This window comes from Amblyomma mixtum, chromosome 3, assembly GCF_055824585.1.
Source record: "Amblyomma mixtum isolate Tamu chromosome 3, ASM5582458v1, whole genome shotgun sequence".
Lineage (NCBI taxonomy): Eukaryota > Metazoa > Arthropoda > Arachnida > Ixodida > Ixodidae > Amblyomma > Amblyomma mixtum.
This window is the reverse complement of record NC_143014.1, coordinates 181973046-181990932: the sequence shown is the minus strand read 5'-3', so window position 1 is coordinate 181990932 and position 17887 is coordinate 181973046. Positions and strand designations below refer to the sequence as shown.

General features: G+C 44.5%; 1 protein-coding gene across 1 annotated transcript in view; it reads right to left on the bottom strand.

The window, feature by feature from the left end:
• Positions 1 to 14230, bottom strand: part of wapl (cohesin release factor wings apart-like) — a 78334-nt gene extending 64104 nt beyond the window's left edge. The window contains exon 1 of the mRNA XM_089582143.1: positions 14047 to 14230. The gene's annotated coding sequence lies outside the window, so the exon portion shown is untranslated. The remainder of the gene's footprint in view (positions 1 to 14046) is intronic.
• Positions 14231 to 17887: the final 3657 nt, after the last annotated feature.

Sequence of the window (17887 nt, the reverse complement as noted above, 5' to 3'; positions counted from 1 at the left end):
AAAGGATAAAAAGACATCAAGCGCCACCTGCTAGAGGTAGAAAGAAGCTAACTACCAGTACGTCTTCTTTCATATGGATCGAGCCACCTGGACATCAGGTGGATCGAGCCACAGGCGCGTAAGAACACACTAATGTAGTGCGCGCCATCCTGATTGGACGAGAGAGCTCTACCTTTCGTAGTGCTGCAAACATCTTGTGAGACGGAGTATAGTCAAACAAATAACCTAACAAGTACACCTGAATTGCAAGTCCAATGTTACTGAGCAAATGAAAGCAGTGCTTGAGTTGTGTTTCACTTGGTTATTGTTGTTGCAGCCACTTAAAGGTGCAGTGAAGAGGAATCTGAACTCGTCTTTTTGCCGCGGGAACTCAATCTACACATTCTGAGCATTCTTAGAAACTTCGACTTATAGCCCGGTGAGGCTGATTTCCCTAATTAAATCGGATTAACGTCCGGCTCCCACCTTTATTTTTTTAATTCTCCCCGTATGGTGGGCGGAGTTGACCAACGCGGGAAGTGCCTTTCAGCCAGCGCTGTGGAGGCTTTGCTTTCGCTTTATTTTGGTTTCAGGTTTTTGTGAATAAATAGTTTCATTCACAGATAATATAGCTGCAAAATAAGCCCGCAGAAATAAAAATATGCGCGGACTATTTGCTACTACGGACTACTACGTATTACTCCGCCGATGGCAGAGCGGCAAGCCGCCAAGGGACTGGGTGAAAGGCGCTCCACGCGTTGGTCGACCCCGCCCATCGTACGTGGAGAATTCGAAAAAAAAAAAAAGGCGGGAGCCGGACGTTAATTCGATTTAATTAAGGAAATTGGCTACACAGGGCAATAAATCACAGTTTCTAAGAATGCTCGGAACGTGTAGATCGAGTTCCCGCGGCAAAAAGATGAGTTCAGATTCATCTTCATTGCACCTGTAACAGCAGCACCACGGGCATAGCCCTCAGTATCCATATGCACTCTTGCACTACCCATTTCCAACCTCTTTGGAATGAAAGAAATGAGTACTCTGATTAATTCCATTGCATTCAATACCTTACGGACTTTTCACTGCAAAAAAAAAAAATTTAGAATTTTTTTTCAAGCAAATATATGAACGTTGCAACAATCACAAAACAAAGTTTGGTCAAAGGTAGCCCAAGTCAAATATAAGCAGAAGTTGCCAAAAGATCCTCATAGATGCTCTAGCCCATATAGAATACTTTGTCACATCTGCATGACTTATGCCAACCAGTAGGTACTAAACAAAATTTTGTTTCTCCTTAGCTATGCCTAAACTTCAAGACACAACACAGGAGATCAACAATTACCAAGAAATATATACACTGGACCTTCTTAGTGCCACAGCTCTACAAATAGAGAAGCATTCTCTAAAGCTAGGTGGGCCCTGTTGTGCTAGCAATTCAATTATCTTTAAAGGAGGGCAAAAACACCTCTCTAACAGTAGTAAAAAAAACAAAGAGCTTGGAGGGAGCTTTCCAAGCAATCACATCACAATACAACTATTACAAAACGTGGAATACAAGTAGTACTTCCTGGCATCTTTGTAAACAAAGCGTGCAATGTACAAAATTTCAGGGTAGAAAACAATCAAAACAATCAGATGGCACTTGATGCGAGTTTTTTAGTAGTCAACTATTTGCCACTGCCTGGACAGAACTACTACACTGTACTTATGTGAGCCATTAATGGAAGTCCAATACAACATAGTGAAAGTGCAACAGTGAGCATAGTGTACAATTTTCTTTTCTTGAAATACAGACAGATGGGTAGACATATTTTTGTCGAAGACTCAATGTGGGCCTATAGTGCTACTAAAGAATCCCACTGGCCTATGATGCACTCAAAGTGCAAGAAAATTGGTTTTCAAGCCCAGCACAGATTAGGCAGAGCTTGTTGCTCGGCTGCCACACAAGCCAGTGAGAGGAGGAAAGGACCCCTCCCCAGTGCTTAGCTGCTTCCTCCATGCCCAAGAACATGGTCTATAAATATCTCAACCTCGCAACTTAAGAAACGGTCACAAGGATCATCCATGTATCAGAGCTAACAAGGAATCAAAGAATATCAAATGCAATTCACATAAGGTCTAGCCTGCAAGACCCTAATTATGCTACTAAAACAAACTTGTGTGCAATTTCTAAGCACCAAAAAATGACCTCAAATTGCAGTTCAGCAACTAGCGCCCTCGTTCATTTTGAATAGTTGGCATTTGATGGTCTATCACAATCTCCATGCCAGGAGCCAGGAGTAAGATCAAGCATTAAATGCACAGGTGCACACCACAACACTAGCACGTTACTAAGACATTCAGAGCTTGACAAGAATAGTTTTGCATTGAATTAATACCAAACCCTACACTGCTTTTTTTCCCTGACTTCCATTCATAAGTCCTCGCGCCATCGATATCTCCATAATCCATTATTTCTGCCATTTTAGCTGCCACTACAGATGGAAAATTCAAGGTCCCCCTGCAGTTCTTCAAGTCATCGTTAAGGCATGCTGATGCCCTCTTCTACTAAGATGGAAATACTATTTTAAGACTTTTTTTTACTGCTTCTATACTACTCCCTTCTAGATCTAACAGACACATTCCCTCCTATTCTGATTTTTCACTACCAACGAGAACAGGAAATAGACTAGCCCAGCTTTCCGCCTTGATTGATTACACTTGTAAAGGCATGCAATACGGAGAACAGTTAACTGATATTCCACCAAGGTAACAAGGCAGGTACCGAGAAAAGGGCAACTTAACAAGGGGTTGCAGATGGACAGGGAGTGAGATGAGTTTCCGAATTTACTTGCATAATGCAACCAGAACACAGGATGGGGCTAACTGCAAACTGATAGAAGAGGCTTCTCTCCTGTAGTGGACTTGACCTGGTTGATGATGATGATGATAATACTGAGACAATTCAAACTTTACAGCACATTTTTACCACGTCTACAATGACCACCGACATCATTTATGGTCTTTTATAATATGTGCCACACACAGTGACCACAGTCAGTTTATACAAATGCAAGTATGTAACAAGGAGTGATGCCTGTTCCTTAAGCACTTATGTGACTATACTTAATAGCTAGTGACACTACGGTAAAGTATCCTTAATGACATCACAAAACGCTTCTGCACGTAATTAGGCAGGGGTCCCACAGTATTTCTAGCCCTGAGGAACCCTAGTGGATTCCGAAAGGTGCCAAGGAACCTTGCATGTCTTGGCTTCCATCCTTTGCTGCCTAACATGCAAGCAAAAAGAGCAGGCAGAAGCACGACCTCTAAAAAAAAAAAAAATAGCGAAATTCAATAATAATGACCAGCTGCAGAGTGGAACTGCCTGTTATGAGCAATTACAGTACAGTCAGTTCCAAAATGATGGTTTATGGGGGGGGGTTTAACGTCCCAAAGTGAATCATGCTATGAGGGACAGTCATAGCGAAGGGCTCCGGAAATTTCGACCACCTTGGGTTCTTTAATGTGCACTGACAATGCACAGTACATGTGCCTCTAGAATTTCATCTCCATCGAATTTTGACTGCCACGGCCGGGATTGATCCTGCGCCTTTCGGGTAAGAGCCGAGCGCCATAACCAATGAGCCACAGCGGCAGCTTGTTACACCCCATGAAGAGTCACTAAAATGAAGTCATCATCATCATCATCATCAGCCTGACTACACCCACTGCAGGGCAAAGGCCTCTCCCATGTCTCTCCAATTAACCCTGTCCTTTGTCAGTTGCCGCCACTGTATCCCCGCAAACTTCTTAATCTCATCCGCCCACCTAACTTTCTGCCGTCCCCTGCTATGTTTGCTTTCTCTTGGAATCCACTCCGTTACCCTTAAGGACCAGCGGTTATCTTGCCTTCGCATTACATGCCCTGCCCAAGCCCATTTCTTCTTCTTGATTTCAACTAAGATGTCATTAACCCGCGTTTGTTCCCTCACCCACTCCGCCCTCTTCCGATCTCTTAACGTTACACCTATCATTTTCCTTTCCATAGCTCGCTGCGTTGTTCTTAACTTAAGCTGAACCCTCTTTGTTAGCCTCCACGTTTCTGCCCCATAGGTGAGTACCGGTAGGATACAGCTGTTGTATACTTTTCTCTTCAGGGATATTGGTAAGCTACCATTCATGATCTGAGAGAACCTGCCATATGCGCTCCACCCCATTCTTATTCTTCTAGTTATTTCCCTCTCATGATCCGGATCTGCGGTCACTACCTGCCCTAAGTAGACATATTCTCTTACTACTTCCAGCACCTCGCTACCAATTGCGAACTGCTCTTCCTTTGCTAGGCTGTTGAACATTACTTTGGTTTTCTGCATGTTAATTCTTAGCTCCACCGTTCTGCTCTGCCTTTCTAACTGGTTGATCATGCTTTGCAGTTCTTGTCCTGAGTGGCTTAGCAAGGCAATGTCATCAGCGAATCGCAAATTACTCAGGTATTCTCCTAAAATGAAGTGGGTAATAGGAAAGATTGTGGTTGAGGCATGCATGGATTAAGGTGCTCAGGGAACTCAAAAATTGCTCCAAAGGACCCGGTTTGAGAACCCGTGATAAGGGCACTTTGCATGCAATGAAAAACATTTGTTGCATTGACAAGTTTTATGCACTATTTATTCAAAGTTTATGGCAAAATATTTTATGCACACTAAGAAGGCCTACAAGAGGTTTGGTCTAGCTACTCCTTCAGTTATTGTCTGCTTGCATCTGATGCTTCAGGTCAATCTATATTCTAGTTTTTACTCATAATAGAGGCACACTGCCTAATATTCAGCATATCACGAAGCTCATTCAATAACAACAATCTGAACCCGTGTGTATGAACTATTTTTAAGCATGCACAAAAGCAGAGCTTATACACAGAAAAATTGAGGTTTTGGCCACAGTCCTCATCAAATGGGTTGCTTTTCTTTTTTTTTTCCTTGATGAGACCACAACACAAATATTCCGTTCGCGCCTCAGTAATGAACAATAATGCTATTAATTTTTAATAGGATAGTTTCTCTGGGATCCCTGTTGCTACCAGCATCACTGTTCATGCATTTCCACCGAGCTGTGCGGAGTAAGGAAGAAGAAGTAGCAGCATGGTAGGCATCTGGTGAAGAAGCCGAGGAATAGCAAATTTGTAGGCTTATATCTCACTAACCATTCCTTCTTTTCTGCTCAGATTCCTAGATGTTTTGTGAAACACCTATCCAAGCTCATATTCGCGTTACAACTATTATTGAATGTGTCGGGGCTGCGCTGAAACACATTTTTTGCATGTACGATTTTGACAACACCAGGGCTCAAAGGTTGCGAGCGGCGGCCATTGAGTGAAGATAGGCAATCTTCCTTGAGAAAGTTCTGCTAGCCTTTTTACTAACGCACCTATACTGATGAGATTGTTGGACTGTTGATAAGATTGTTGTTGGAAAGTGAATGTTGGGATCGTGCCTAGAAATAACAGTGCGGATGTCAGCCAACAGCAACCAGAGCAAAGCAACAGTGAGAATAAAAGACGCCTGAACTAGCGCTTTTAATTGTTCTTTTTTCGACCACTCTCCTTCTACTTCTATGAGCATCGGCAACAAGCCGCTAGAAGCGACCGAGGCATTCACACTAACTCGTGCACCGCTCCTTGTGCAGCACGTGTGGCGCACCCTCCACGCTGGGAGTTTGGTTTGGTTTATTAGGGTTTAACGGCCCAAAGCGGCTCAGGCTATGAGGGACGCTGTAGTGAAGCGCTCCGGAAATTTCCACCACCTGGGGTTCTTTAACGTGCACTGACATCGCACAGTACACGGGCCTCTAGAATTTCGCCTCCATCGAAATTCGACCGCCGCGGCCAAGATCGAAGCAATGTAGCCATTTGCCTACCTTTTCTTGAGAACGTGCATTCGGTATGCTCATAAGCACCTTCCGGTTTCTCATTGACCGGAAGATAGCCGCGCCACATAAGTCTGGTTGAGAGGGAATTTTTGGTTGCCTGTACAGAACAGCCTTTAGTAAATATTGTAGGCACGAGAGATTATCTTCCTTATTATGAATTATTTTATGGTAGACAGCTGGTATGAAAGCACGTTCAAGCTGCATTGTGCCTCGCGCAAGCTGAGAACTTAGATGTGCTGGGTTCTATGTTGAGTGTTACTGAAGCGCTTCATTAAGCTCGACAGAAGAGGGCATTACAGATTTGGGGAAAGCCTCCATCTTGTCTACAGTCGCCTTACAGTAAGGCTGTGCAAATTCTGAACATGCGTGTTGATGACGTGACATAATATCAGCTGGAACAGACACATGAAAGCGACAAGATCGAGGATAAATGATACAAAACACATGGTGAACAGCAGAGAGCGGCGCCTTTTGAGGCAACTGCAACAAATTTCTACTCTATGGTTGAAGGGCCTTAGACATCATAAAAACACAGAGCAAAAAAATCTGCGTGCAAAACAAAAATCCAGGGCCGAAAGGGCTACAGTAAGAGTCACTTTCAGCAAATGTATGTTGCTTTGTGAAGTGGCCTTAATAACGACTTGACATACACACCAAAACAAAGTCTCCCTCAGAACTAATAATAATGACAGGAGGTAAAGCAAATGAGCCCTCAAAATTTTGAACACTTCTCACTGATATTTGAGTTATGTTTCTTTTGTATCCAAAGCACTTTAGAAGGTCTTTTTCTTGTAGATGAAATCACTTCAAAACTTTACCAAGTAACAAATATTTGAAGTTACGATAGGCATGAAGCATACCCAGCACCTGGAGAAATGAAATGGCAGAATGTTGTCATTTAGCACATATCTCAAAGCTTAACAATATGCTCTGACATATATCATCACTCAAAACGTTTCTATTAATCCTGGAAATGAAACAATCTGACTGAAGCGAGTTCACCGAACACACTATTGAAGCTCAAACATTCTAAAGCATCACTAAAAGGTCCTCTGTGGAAGGAGGGCAAAAAGTTGGTCATGTTGGTATAGATTCATAATGGATACCAAAGCGCACAAAAAACGAATACACGACAGAGAGGCCACACACCCTTGTGTGGAACTAGCTGCAAAAGACATCACAGTCAAACCCACTTCAAACCCACTTATAACAATATTCAAGTGCCATGGAAATACCACTGTTATAACCAATAATTGTTATAACAGGGTTGAGCCGAAAAAAAGAAAAGATGACAAACTTCAGAGCATTTATTGACAGTAAATATCCGGAGGGGTTTGATTGTTCTAATGCCTGTAAATGGTCGTTAATTCGAACCTCAGGGGACCGGAAAAATGTCGTTCACCGATGACCAAAGCACAGTCATCACTGCACTTGCGGGAGCTTCGCACACCTCAATGTCACAGGGATCAAGCCGGCTTTCCGGAAGCGATTCTTACAGGAAATTCAAGAAGCATGCAGAACCAAAGGTATGGTGACAGCTGACAAGAGAAAAACCGTGCTGGATGCTTGCGTGTGCACTGCACCGACTGATTGGGAGTACGCATGGCACGCGTAGCCAATGCAGCAATGCAGCAGCTCGCCTGATGCGATGACTCCTGCCCCTGGGACATGGGAACTTTGTCAAGCGGGGACAGTGGAGAAGTTAGCGAAGAAGATGGGACAACATAAGCACTGCCGGTGCCAGCCATAGCTCAGAGTGTAAGAACAAAGAAAAACGGGGTGCGAGCGGCGCACCCCTCAGAAACGTTAATGTTAATAATGGACTGCTCTGCCAAGGCTCCCTACCATGCTCCCTACTTTCTTCTCTGCATGGGCATTTTGCATGGGCCTTTTGCATCCATCGTTTCTCCTGCCTGTGTCATTGCGACATGCAAGCATCCTCGGCGCACCCGGTGGCAGCGTTTCCGAGTGCGTGGTCACGAGTTCTTTTGCTTTCGTGGCGTCGGTGCACCAGCTCAGTCCATTGGTCGGCCCCACAAGCACGCGCTTTTGTGTTGTAAGCATAGTTTTGCTGGTGCATTTGTAGCATTTCCATGAGTTCTTTTCTGTTATGGTTGACACTCAATTACCAGATTTAATAGTTATAACCAATAATGTGCCTTGACAGCATTGCTATAAGCAGTTTATTTTACCATAGAACACATGGTAAAGCTGATGGTGCCACGACTGACCATTGTCATATCTCGTATATAGTTATAACCAGTATTGTTATCAGTGGGCTTGACTGTACTGCCAAATGACACTTGCTCAAAGAATACCCCACTTTGCCCACAAGATAGAGATGTTATAGAAGCCAAAAGATGGGCATTTGCAGCGTCAATGCATATCCTTGGAAAATGAAGAAGCTGACACGGTGAAACAGTTTCCTAAATACAAAATGCAAGATATTCAGGGTCAGTCAAATCTGCAACCAGATACAGTGACAATGACCGAGACAAGTACAGTAACACCAAGAAAGTTCCCAATTAGTGAAAATGAAAATCAGCACAGCAAACCACTCAAAAAACAACTTCAGTGTGTAAGACTGCACTGCTGTTACATCTGAAATGGTCTATAGAATGTCTACAAGTCCCTGTAAACGTAACCATGCTATGCCCAATTCTGGTTTTTCCATCCGGATAGAGGGTACATTTTACATGCCAAAATTCAGCATGTTACTCACAGTACACGGGTTCGAACCCGACCGCGGCAGCTGTGTTTCGATGGAGGCGGCACACAAAAGGCGCACGTGTGCTGTGCAATGTCAGTGCACGTTAAAGATGTGCACGTTAAAGGTGGCTGAAATTATTCCCGAGACCACCACTCCGGAACCTCTTTCTTCTTTCACTCCCAACTTCCTCCCTTCCCTTAGGGGCGTGGTTCAGATGTCCACCGAGATATGCCATACAGATACTGCGCAATTTCCTTTCCTCAAAAACCAATTTACCAAATCTTTTTTAAACTCACAGCACAGAAGTAGTTTAATGAACAATGCAAGCAGCAGTAAATGGAGCACACTCTGCAGTGCTTAGCTCTAGTCAAGCATCATACAGTGCAAATGAGAAAGTTCAATGCATTCATGCGCTACAGTACTTCTGATGTAAACTCAAGTGAAAAAAAATTCAGCCTCTTATTCTTACAACAGCACAAACAAGACAAGGATGCAGGAAGACACGTACACACAGGCGGGCTTACATCTAAAATTTTATTGCTCAGAGGCCCACTTATATAGGCAGCCAGCACAATAAACAAGAAGGAATATATTATATTCCTGTTTATTGTGCTGCCTATCTATATAAGTGGGCCTCTGAGCAATAAAATTTTAGCTGTAAGCCAGCGCCTGTGTGTACATCTCTTTCTGCATCCTTGTCTTTTTAAGAATGATCTGCCACTCGACAAGCTTCCACACTGGCCAGCCTTTAATCTGCAGAGACAGGCAAGAATGGAATTATAACAGCATAGGAAGCCCCTCTCCACTTGGCCCACAGATGTGTATACTGAACCAAGCATAACTACAGTTTATGGGGGTTTAACATCTCGAAGTGACTCGGGCTATGAGGGATGCTGTAGTGAAGGGCTCCTGAAATTTCGACCACCCATGAGTTCTTTGACATGTAATGACATGGCACAGTATACGGGCCTCTAGAATTTCACCTCCATCGACATGCATAACTACAGTCTGTTTAAAATCAAGACCTTAAAGGTGAACAAAAGAGGATTCAAACCCGTCTTGTTACCACGGGAACTCGATCTACACATTCCGAGCATCCTTAGAAACCTTGAATTATTGTCCTGTGCAGCCGATTTCCTTAATTTAAATCGAATGAAACGTCCTGGCACCCGCCTTTTTTTTTTAATGCACTGCTGACGATAGGAGGAGACAACCAACGCGTGGAGCGGCGTTCAGCCAGTCCCATATCGGCTTGCCGCTCTGCCATCGGCGGAGTGATACGTAGCGATCGGCGAAAGCAAAGAGCCCATGCATATTTTTATTTCCGTGGGCTTAATTCGCAGCTATGCTCTCTCTGACTAGATCTATTTATTCACTAAAACCTAAAAGACAAAAATAAAAGCAAAAGCGAAGCCATCACACTACTGCCTGAAAGGCGCTCCACGCGTTAGTTGACTGCTCCTACCTTCAGCGGCGAGTTGCAAAAAAGGCGGGAGCCAGGGCATTTAATCTGATTTAAATTAGGGAAATTGGCCAGACAGGACAATAATTCGAAGTTTCTACGAATGCTCGGAACGTGCAGATCGAGTTCCTGGGGAAAAAGGACAAGTTCAGATTCCTCTTTAGTGCATTTTAACAAAGGAACCGGAGCCCATAAACAGCAAAAGTGCACAAAATACAAATGTGATCCAAGGCAAGAGGCACTAGCAGGAAAAGCCCACAAATGATAATAAAATGTTTTGAGCCTTGAACTATGGCAGCGTTTCACTCAAGTGATGCTGTAAACTGCCTCTGCTTACATGACCTCACTGAAAGGAACCCATGAGATTTAAAAGATGCTGCACAGTACAGGAAAGAGACATAGAATTAAAACTATAACTAGGGCCAACGCAGCCAATAAAGGTATAGTAAATGCCTAAGGCCTTCTTGAAGGCTAGCATTAATTCTGAAATAAACAAATAAAAAATAGATAAGGTTGACTCCTTTACACCACACACTTTGATATCTAAAATGCCACCAACTAAAGCAAGCTTTTGCTTTCACCTCATTGAACGTGCTGCCGATGGCCCCAAAGTCTTTCACTCTACTATTAAAGGGTCACTAAAGTGAAATTTTGTCATCCCGGCATGTAGCAGAACAAGCTGCATGGGACACCATTACACCTTGCAGCTGCATGCATTCAAAACTGTTCACTTACAAAACAATGAGGTTGGAAAAAAAATACTCCAGTTACTGCACTGGTGCTTACTTGAACTACTACGGATGGTGTCATAAAAAATTGTGTTATTCTGGTTGTGCTGGCTTTAAAACGTCAACTAGTGGCCCATGTTGCTGGCATAGGCCAGACTGCATTTGCAACAATAACAGCTGAAACGTGCCCTTCAGGAGTCTCCAATCATGTCACCAGTTGTATTGAAAGCACAAGAAGCACGAATTATTGCATGAAAAGCACTGTTCTGATGAAAAAAAAAAAGTGTCTGAATGCACATGGAACACAGTGGATGCAGTCTAAAGGCCTAGCATGTTTTGTGCAAAAAGAACTAAAAGAGGCAACTGTAAAACTTGCTGTTATAACTTTCCAGGTATGTTCTACCAAGAAAACTACACACATCCAACATAAAGAGGCAACTTTATCATGAAGCACACAGAGGGTATGATAACCATTTTTAATGCTAAAGCAACACAGTGGGAAATGACTGTTTTCCAGACTGTTTTGAACCATCTGGAAAATTTCCGACATGCGCACATATAGCAACATATGCATTGGCAGAGTCCTCCCAGAAATTACAGCTTTTAAAATGTAGTCATGCACTACATCTAGCTGACAACAAATTAGCTAAATTTGCAGGCCAAGCCTTACATGACTGCTATTTCATTGCTAAGTGCACACTAAGGAAAGTATGCATTTGTAAACATCAATGTGACCACAGCCAATTTTACTTCAATGAAGGCACAATACAGTTTTGTTCGGATTATTTGCTTTGAAACCAACAAAAATGTAACTGTGCAAATCAGGAGCACTTAGCGCCAGTAAGGTGGAAAGTTGGGCAAGCTGAATCGGATCCATGGTGACGGTAGCGAGAAAGACGAGGATGAAAGGAAGGTGTCATGTCTTGCTTCTTCCTTCTGTCCCAGTCTTTCCCGCTACCTTCACCATGAATTTAGCATCACTAGCTATCAGAAACTTCTGCAAGCACCAAGTTGCCAAAACCTGAGATAAAAACAGAGTTTAAGCCATCTAGAGTACCATTTATATGCTAAAATACAAGAACTGACATCTGTCACTAAACTGATAGTCACACTCAAAAAACGCATTCCATCAGTCAACGCTGTTCAATACACAGGAAGTAACACAAAACCTTAAAACATTCAATGCCCTCACAGTATAGTTTCCTCAGAAGTTTCTAAAAAAGCACAAACCACATCACAATATATTCTTCAGCCAATGAAATATAAGAGGCCAGACACCATAAATTATAATACAAAACTATGTATCCCAAACAGATATATTTTAAAGAAAACACAGCGGTCTTAGCCATCTTTTGAAACTGCTTAAAAACCCCACGTGGTCAAAATTAATCCAGAGCACCCTCCCCCTTCCCCACTCTATGGTGTGCATCAAAACACGTGTGCTGCTTTAGGATGTTAACCCCCCCCCCATACTGCTGAACGGCTTAAAAGTAGTCAATGGAGACAATTTACACAAGGCCCAAGCAAATATTAGTGCTGTGTGCTGGAAAAAATATACATGTGTGCGCATTTTAGGTGTAAGCAACAGTATGTAGCTTCATGAAAACCTCAATTGGAGCCCCAAGGGCTTATTTATGCTTGGACAACGTATGGAGCTTCACAAAAACTGCACAACACCAACAGGAATAAAAAAGCAAAAAAGGAGACAAGATCACAGTGAAAAGATGATTATGTAGTCATTGCTTCTCCAATTTTTGTACTGCCTTGTTTACAAAAAATTCCATTCATTCATCCACATATGACATAACTAACCAGCAAAATATAAAAACAAGGCTCAGTTCTTCAAACACCAGTTGCTGGTAGTTTGCTTCCAAAAAAGCAGACTACCATTCCAAGACTGCTGTCAATCACAGCAGACAAATAACCACAAAGCTCTAGGGCAGCAAGTCATGTTGTCCTGGCAATAGGCACCAGCCATATACATACGTGCACAATGTGTTTAACAGATTTCACTCATGACGTAATAGCTTATGTCATCAGTCAGATCTGTTTGGAACAGCAAAACATATGAGACCACCATAAACATTCTGCAAAAACACAATGATTAAATGTGCTGCTGCCATCAGAAACAATTCGAATATGAACACAAGTCCTATGCAAGCAAACATGTACCATGTTTGCAGAAAGCAGTTATAACTTGTTATACCCACAGCAAAGCAGTAATACTTAATTTTATAGATGTCAGGTATGCCATTTTCGAAATCTCCTCTGCCCAACTGCTCCGATGAACATGTACGCCGCGCAAATTACTATGCAGGAATTATAGCCGACATTTGCAACAACAGTGCAGCTGTCGCCCTAGTGATGTCTGCAGGGCGTCTCAACGCGATCGGAGCGCGCAACTCACCACGTACACAGTCGGCAAATGCCAGTGATACCGCGGCGATGCTCGGTCGCGAAATGACTGAGAGAAGCTTCCTGTACCCACTTTGATGCCCTGCAATCGTCCTTAGCATTGAGCTCTTTCGATGCACGTTAGGAAAAATATGTTCAAGCCTAAAAAGAGATCGTTCATCAAAGGTGGTCCCCTCACGTCAGCCTTTTCAACTGACTTATTAAATACGCAACGCCGTTAGCACAGATCACTGATGCGGAAGTTAAAGAGGATCGACTAGTGCTCATTAACGTTTCAAGAAGGGTAACATGGTGTGGTCTGTCACTACATTAATCTGCTTCAAAAATCACTAGCATAGAAAACATACAACGATTAGCGAATTGGCGGGCAGCGCATGGTTGGATTACGTAACAACCAACGTTACGATGAACGGCCAGGGTGAAAAGTTCACACGCGTTTCTCTGAAGCCTACTAGGTGCGCTAGGTCCAAACAGCAGCAGGTCAACAGAACGGGTAAAACAGGGATCTAACCTCCGCCATAAGCTGTAAACGGAAGTTCTATGATAACGAGGTGTACCCACGTAGACGAGTGCAGTTGAGATGAAACGTTTGTAGTGGGTGCTTGCAGATATTACGCACAGGAAACGCCTTACCTCGCTGCGCATGAACCATGGCTCATACTCAAGCTGGCTGCATAAAAATGATGCACTACAAGCAATGCGAAGATATGGCAAAATCAGCGTCCTTCCGCACAACGCGGCTCTGCTCGGCGACTTGGAACACCTTAGGCCTTTTGTTGAGCAAGCTCTAAAACGCGCCACTGAGTAGCAGTATAAAAAGCAGAAAATCAAGCACCGAGAGACGATACCTAGTTTTAAGTCATCCACTTCTCCATCAACTTATCGTCGGACCTGATGATCACGAGCCATCAATTAGCAAACAGAGACGTTACATTTCGCCAGCTTTGCAAACCCGCCATCGGGTCATCCGCCATTATCCTGGCATCAAAAACACGGGAAGTGGATGGTGCACATCGACACGCCGCAGTTGCGTACATGATGCGGTTGATGCCATTTCGTCATTTGGTAATGTTTTCTGAAAGAACAAAAAAAAAAAAACACTCTTGAATTGTAATGTTTGACATTCAAAGCCACAGAACAAATAGTATCTAAAATTACTTGACCTTAGTGGGTACTTTTATTGCGGAAACGTGCTGAAATGTACGCGAAAATAGAGTACGTCACCAGCGGCGAGAAAATCGTTTGAGGGGAAAGGCATGGGGAAGGAGAAAAGATGCGAGAGAACTTCCAGCATTCCAACATCGACTGCTTGTGCTTGGCGGAAGATTCAAAAGAAAATTTTTAGCGTTGAGAAGCGAGTGGGCTGAGAAAGTCGTCGAGGGCTATGTACTTTCAGCTACTTAACGCGACCTCTTACCAAGCTCTTCCTGGCGAATAAAATGTTTCACAATAAAAAAGCGAATGCTGTTCGGCGTGGAGCCGCCATTTAAAAATACCCTGATCAGTTGCCGGTGCTTGGATGTCGTGCCGTCTGTTGCGATATTATATATCGAGCCTCACCTTACACTGAATGACCAGTGCAGTACGTCCGGGTTCAACCAGAGGTTGGTGGATCAGTATTAACTGCGTCAAAATTATGCATGTCTAAAAACAGTGTCTGAAAGCACAAGAATAGCTTGGAAATGAAGCCTGCTCTGGTCCACCTAATACCTAACGTGACTTCCTGCGCGTGTGAGCTTCGCCGAGCGCACGTTTGTCTGTTCTCCTAATGCGTGCCATTCGCAGCCGTGGGTAAATACAACGAGGGTTTCAGCGCCATGTTTCCTCTATTTGCCTGCATCGCCGGCATCTATCTTCCATCTCACTAGTCATACGCAGTGGAGTGGAAACTACGAACGTGAGGTGATGACCTTCAAGCCTGTGCGGTCGGCTTTCGAGAGCGGGAGCCGTCGGCTCGCGCCCATAGCTTCCACCCCACTGCGTGCAGCTTGTGAGAGGAAGTATAGTTCACGATGGTGCCGTGCGTGCACCCTTGGCGTGCCCTTGACGTAGACAGAAATATTTTTCGGGGAATGCTATATGCCAACGGTAAAGAATAAAAAGATAGAGATCCTGCGCCCAAACGATATCTTAGTAATTTTTCTGCTTCAATAAACCCGAAGGATTAGTTGTTCCGTTCAATGCAATATCTACATAAAAACACGAGTGCACGCAGGACGCCGAGGACTTGATTCGAAAAGAACATTTATTTTCCCACAAAAAACACCCGCACAAAAAATCGCGGCTATTTAGAATATTTTCACATCGTACACAACCCAGACGCTTCTGCTCTACGACCAAGTCAGCAACTGCGAACGAATGGCATTTGGCAAAGCTTCTACCCCATTCATGTGAACCTGCGCCCGGCCGCAGGGGATCTTTAAAAAAAGAAAGCACTCTTTATTTTTGCGGCAGTTTATGATTACTTGAGGACAATGCAAGGGATGAAAAAGTAGGCTGACGTGAAAAGGTATGTTTAATTGCGCGAACTGTGCCTGCAATTAAAAGGAGTATCAGACGTCGTGCGATGGCGAAGAAGAATCATTCTGCAATAACTTCCGCTTCGTATTATTAGAGCCGCGACAACGTAGGTCAATCTTTTCGAGAATAAACCGACACTGCACTTTCGTTTTTACACTTCATTATATCGATGCGGTGTTAAATAGCATGAGCGAGAGAAAGTCCGCAGGAGGGGGGGGGGGGGAGTTGAGGGAGATGCAGAGCTCAGAAAATGTCGGGGGGTGTTCTTTCATTTTTCTGAAAATATATTTCTCTTTAAAAGTGCACCTGTCAAGCACGAAATATTAGTTTCGGTGGTGTGCAATACTTCGCCAATAGGAGAGCAAGCTATCTGTTATTTTGGGCAAACTTCGCATTTACATGCTTTTCTGCACGTTTGTTGCAATTTATAGACAGGATATGCAATGTTAGGGCACTCTTAATTATTAAACAACGTCTATTTTTGCACTATTTTTTGGCCAAAAGTTGTAGTTCTGCAGTCGGTAGCTCACCGGCCCATGATGCTTTGAGGGCCGATGGTGGCTGAAGGGGTCTTGAGCTTTCCCTCTGCACTGCCGGCACCGCCATGCTAACCGCACGCATCGATAATTTATCACTGCGAGCGAAGGGTTTGCAACGAGAGAGCAGTTAGCGTCCCTCTGAGGCTTGAGAGCGTTGCTTGAGAGCGAAGAGACCTACCCTCAAGCGTTGCTTGAGAGACACCTTGTACCCATTAGAAAATCTGTGGGTGCACATCGGCACCGACGATCGGACGCAGCACTTCCCGAATGCGAAGCAGATGCTCCACCACAAGGGCACCACACCAGAGAACTACTGCAGCTCAAAATTAAAAGATGAGATCGGAAAAGATGGTTTATGGAGGTTTAACGCCCCAAAGAGGCACACGCAAGAAGAGACGCCGTACTGAACGGCTCCGGAAATTTCGACCACCTGGGGTTTTTCAACGTGCACTGACATCGCACGGTACACGGGCGTCTAGAATTTCACCTCCACCTAAATTCGACCGCCACGGCCGGGATCGAACCTGTGTCTTTCGGGTAAGCAGCCGAACGCCATATCCACGGAGTCACCGTGGCGGCAGATCGAAAAAGACAAATAAATCAATACCCCAAATTTTCACTACAAATTGAACGTTTATCATATCAAATAACATATACGTACACCATTTAACAAAGTTGTTTGAAACATCAAACGACAACAATAAAAACCGCAAAACAATAAACACACTAGAGTGCCAGCAAAATTAAGCACCAAACACTTATCGCATTGCCAAGGCTTCCCGAAGACCCGTGGGGCACATGCAGTGGATACACATCTTCGGTAGTGCATCGCCACATGTTAAGAGTTCAGCGCACGTGACGAGCTTGACGTCCTCAAAGTCCCGGTGTTGAGCAGCCGCCACAGACAAGAGCGACGCCAGAAACCTTGCAGGCCCGTTTTGCCACGAACGTCTCCGGCAACTATGCCCAGACGCTTACACTGGGTCATGGAACGACGGCTGCACGGCTGCCAGACCAGAACAGCGCTGGGCATCGCACATCTCTCGATCGTGTCCGCGCGAGCAGCTGCTTGGCCAGAGCCGTCCTGGCGGTGCCTGGTGGTGTTTGCGCCGCCGGAGACGAACGCAGTCTTCAGGATGAGTCGTGGGCACACTTGCCAGCGCACTCGGCTGTCTGGATGGCCAGCTGGCGCGTCGGCAGTGGGATCACGGCTGCTGGCATCTGTGCCGGCTCGTACGAAGGGTCTGGTGAGGCACTGTCGCTGAGCGGTGTCAATGCGAGTGTCGTGCTCGACTCCGCCTGGACACGAGCCACGAAGGCCCTGCTGGCCATTACAGTCTTGACGGCGTCAGCCTGAACGGACGTGGGCTTGGCGTACATGGCCTGCAGGACACTGCGCAGAAGCAGGAAGCGCGGGATCTAATCCTCAATGCTTACGAAAACGTCCGCGAAACCGTGCACGTCGACAGCACCGATCTCGACCAACTCGTTGCATGTAGAACGGAGCTATTACCGGATATCTTTCTCTATGGATTCTCGACGAATGGCCACGTCAGCTCGTAATGATGTCGATGCTGCTGCGGATACTATGGGAACATGTTGAAATGGCAGCGCACAAATGGCTTGATAT